The 4,730-nt window shown below is 35.3% G+C and overlaps 1 pseudogene; it reads left to right on the top strand.

Moving 5' to 3' along the window:
- Positions 1–278: 278 nt before the first annotated feature.
- On the top strand, positions 279–4,020 carry LOC124103733 (integral membrane protein GPR180-like; annotated as a pseudogene).
- The last annotated feature ends 710 nt before the right edge of the window (positions 4,021–4,730 follow it).

Raw genomic sequence — 4,730 nt, 5'->3', positions numbered from 1 at the left:
AAATGTACTCAAATGCAATACCTTAACTTGTATATTTTAGGTTATTGTTAAGAATGTGAAAATATCCTCATGATATGATGGATTGATACAAAAGAGTAAACTCAAAAAGCTTTATTGTTTTAAAGCACAGAGCTTCTCTCCATCTTCACAACATTTTAAACCTAGTTGAGGGGGTGGGTGGAGAACACATTTTGAATTCAGAGTATATTGTATATAAATGCACAACTCAGGGAATTCTGGTTGGTTAGCAAAGCGTGGAAGTTCCAAACAATAGAAGCATGGGTGTGCCTGTTATTCTGCATGGCAGATTCATGGGTATTTATCTGGAATTTTTTTTCTAACTTTCTGATTTTTGGAACCAGAAATTACCTTTTTTAAGGCAGCAGAATACACAGGCTCAATTCTCCTGATTATACAGATCTGTCAAAGCATTATAAAAATAGAATTAATAGGGAGACACTATATTAACTTAGGATGGATAGAGCTTATAAATAATATTTGTTGTGTGTGAACCAAAAATAAATTGGCATATGGAATGAATCTGTGTGTGCGCAATATAAAGTTGCTTTGACAGTTGGTTATGATGTCATGCTGGCAATTCCACAATCTTAACTGGTTTGGAATGGCAGGGGAAAACAAAAGACAATGTTGAGACTAAATGTGGCAAAGTTGCTATCATCTGTTTCTGAAACTGGAACTCAAGTTCTTATGAATATATAGAAGGGCATTCTATTCCATACAACCTTTTAAGATGCTGGAATTTTCTTTTTTCTTTTTTCTTTTTTTGGATAGAAGAGAATCCATCTTTATAATAAATACAATAATAGTACTTTGGTGAAGGCAATTTACATTCTGAGGCATTAACTTTCTCATAAAATAAGCAAACATTTGAATTCTTTCCATTATGTGTCTGCTTCCTCTTTTTATGGCAGATGCTTTTTAAAAGTATTTTCTTTCAACTGCTGTTTTTCTTCTTTTATATCCTAGAGGGAAGGAGAAAACAAGCTTGTATTTTTCTTTGAGTTTGGAAAAAGAAAAAAATGCTCCCCTCCCCCTCAAAAAATATTGACAGTCAAGAGGTTCAGAGAAGATCAGTAAACCAGAGCTGTGAAAGACATAAATAAGACTTTCTTAGCCCAAGGGATGTAGACAGATATATGCAGTACATGCTACATACTCAGTCTTATTTTCCTGGGGGTGACATTTTTGAGGTGACTGACAGAATTTTTTTTGTTTTATTTTTCATCAGTTCTTTTATTATCAGTTGAATTCATGAGGCTTTCTTCCGTATGTTAGCTCTTACTGTGAAAACAGCAATAATGATATGATTATTTGAGAAATAACAAATAGAGGAACATCAAAAAGACCACTTGATGAATTATCTGTATTGCATAAAGAACATATATTTTTGCAAATTAAAAATCAATAAAGATGCAGATACACAGTATTTGCTTGGAGTTTATTTAAAACAAACAAACAGAAACTCAGAAAGTACAAGGTACTCCGGACACAAATGATGTGATAATTATTCCAAATGTATTAAATGATACAATTAACTTATAAGTCAAAGTTAAACAATTGATGACTGCTATCCTCTCATTTTTGTTTTTAATTTTTTTAAAAATTATAGGCATCAATTAAAAGGAAATAAGGCCAATGATCCAGCAGAGAACAAAAAACTGAGCATCTTTTTATTATGTTTTTGATACCTATTTGGTAATTCTAGAAGACAAAGTCCTTTAGTTCAATGTTGCCTCATTCATTGAGTTCACTCGAAAGCTGATGCTATTCAGGTACTAGAAATACAAACACAAAAAATTAACAAAAGTTTTGTCCTTCAGTGGCTTATGGTATACTCAGCAGAAATACGAGCAGGTGTGAAAATAATGAAAGAGGTAAAATGTGCCATGGGAACACAGATAACTTGTTTTGCTTCTTTACCATGACACCTGGAATGAGCAGAGAACAAACATTAGTCAGATCTATTAAAGGTGAAGGAGACAGGCCTTGGTAACTGAGACCTGTTTTTCCCCCCTTAACACTGATTTTATCAATATGATTATTATATTTTCAGAATGAGGCATTATTAGTGGCAAATAAAGGCAAGAAAATGTGTGTTTCTGTCAGTAGATGAGAGGAGAATGTTTGACAAAGTTATAAAGTGAAAAATAAAGATAAAAAATGTTGATGATGGGGCTGGGGTTGTGGCTCAGTAGAGTACTTGCCTACCATGTGTGAGGTATTGAATTTGATCCTCAGCACCACATAAAAATAAATAAATTAATTAAATAAAGGTATTATGTCTATCTAAAATTTAAAAAGTTTATAGATACTGATGACTAGAGAGAAATATGCCTATAAACAGGAAATGAATGAGATTATTTAAAACAACACTAGAAATCTCTGTCTGCCTTTAAATAGTTCACATTTATTTGTAGAACTTTCATATTTGATTTTATCTTTATATCTATAGAGTTATTGATGTACTTGATGATATATCATTGATTACAGAATCCTGAATGAACAGTAACGGTAGCAAGAAAAGAAATAAAAGGAAATTTGTTCCTTTTTATTTTAATGAGCTATAATAAAAATCTGATAAGACAGAATAAATATCAGACTTATGGTGCCGCAGTCCGGTTGGGCACAAATAACCGGGAGGTGACAAGCGACTTGAAGGTTGAAATGGGAACTTCTTTATTGCAGGGAAACTCAGCGGGAACTGAGCGGGCACCCAAGGTAGAAGGAGCCGCTTTATTGCGGAACAGCAGAGGTATATATACCTAACTGATTACACAGAGCTTGACTCAATTAACATCATCTAGATACAGCAGTCAGCCAATAAGGAATCCTCATCATCTTAATGGCTCGCTGGCGTTGCTTCACAAACCACTCCTCCTGGCAAACTGCCAGGCGCCATCTTGACTTGATTTGCATCCCCAACATTATGGTCCTTTCAATAGTAACATTCTCATCATAGCATATTTAGAAGACACTTGCATATGTCTGCATAAATAGTCTTACAAACTTTCTAAAATGAATAAAACTCTGTGCTGGGGGCTCATGGCCACAGGTGCTTAGGACTTGGGTGCAGGTGTCTAAGGCGGGCAGTTGTTGGGGGTTGTGCTGTTGTGGCCCCATGCTGTTGTGACCGCACAGCAGCCAGGCTAAGACCCTGCCGAGCAGCTTCAGTAGCACCAGCAGAGCATCCACCTCCTCAATTTCATGGTGACCATGCTGTTTTGTGTCTCAGAATCAACAACATAACAGTAGCTATTGGAAAAGAAGTTAAACTCTACCTGTTCTAAGCCCCAGAATGGCTAAAACTGCAGGAAATCAGTCATAGTTATCACTGTAGTAAAAAATTATCCAGAGATAAGTTGAAAAGTACTCTAAAGATGGAAAAGGGGTAACTTTTATGGGAAGTTTGGCAGAATTTTTTGACATTGCTTTCCAAATTTACATATTATACCTATTTCTGAGTCGATGCATGAGTTGGACAACAGTCAGAATAAAGAGGTCTCAAAGCAGACTGCTCCAGTGGGATTCTACCCCTGTGTCCACTGGCATTGCAGTGTTCATTGCCATAAAACAGAGTATTTTATAACTTTTGGAACAGTTTGGAGATTCTAGTCATCACAGCTACCACTCACAACACAACTTACAGGGATTTTCCTAATCATTTAAAAAATTTGCCTAGCATTGTCTTTAAAATGTTGACTATCAGATCACACAGTGGGGAGAATCACACTCAAACGAGAGTTCAACATCACATTTGCCAAAGGTTGTATCTTGTAGTTTTTATGCCATCCTGGTCTTATGTGCATTTCTATCCTTTTCAAAGAATACCAAAGAGATAAGGTTATTATCATAGGTGTTATCCTTTGCCGGTCTTTTTCCATGGTTATTCTCTACAGACTTTTCCTATATCACAGTCTATACTGGGAAATCTCTTCTCTTTCCTCAGTAACACTACCATTGACCATATCATCTGGACACAAAAGTCACCTTCATTTCTGACACTTGATTTTTGTTGAATGAAAAGGTGAATTGGTTAAAGGAATGCAATAAGGATCCAAACACAGTGACTCTTTTTTTCACACATTTGGTATGAAAAATGGAACTTTGAAACCAGAGCATGTTATTTATATAACTGCATTTAAGCAGTACCAAAACTCAAAAAAAGGTATTAAGTAAAATGTTTGAAAGCACACTTTTGAACAAATTTTATCTGCTTATACTACAACACTTTTCAGTGTCCCTAAACCTCATCACAAATCCTTTTAAGAAATACATAAAATTGCATTTTATTGATATTTAGCTCATTTTCCAGTGCTTCAGTTTTTTGCAGAGTTGACCACTTCATCTTCTCTTAACAAATCTGCAGAATCCACACTGTCTGTATCTAGTGATGAAATCTAAAAGTTAAAATTTTCTCTTGCTAAAACTCAGGTAAAGCTTTTACTGAAGGCAAAGGTGGTGGGAGGAACAGCAAATACAAAGGAGATGGAATAGGTGAGCACAAAGGATTTCCAGTGCAGGGAAAATATTCTATATATTATGCTGGAGGATGCATATAACAATGGGTCCAAATTCATAGAATGTACAGTGCAGAGTGACCTCTGATTTACACTGTGGACTTGGGTGGTTATGACATTAACTGTAACAAATATATCTTCCTAATAGGATCAGATAGGTGTATGGGGGAGAGGCTGTGTATGAGATATCTC

This window comes from Marmota monax, unplaced genomic scaffold (assembly GCF_021218885.2).
Source record: "Marmota monax isolate L192 unplaced genomic scaffold, Marmota_monax_Labrador192_F-V1.1 WCK01_AAM20220418_F8-fsc00006, whole genome shotgun sequence".
In the NCBI taxonomy this organism is placed as follows: Eukaryota; Metazoa; Chordata; class Mammalia; order Rodentia; family Sciuridae; genus Marmota; species Marmota monax.
This window is presented reverse-complemented; position numbering and strand designations above follow the sequence as displayed.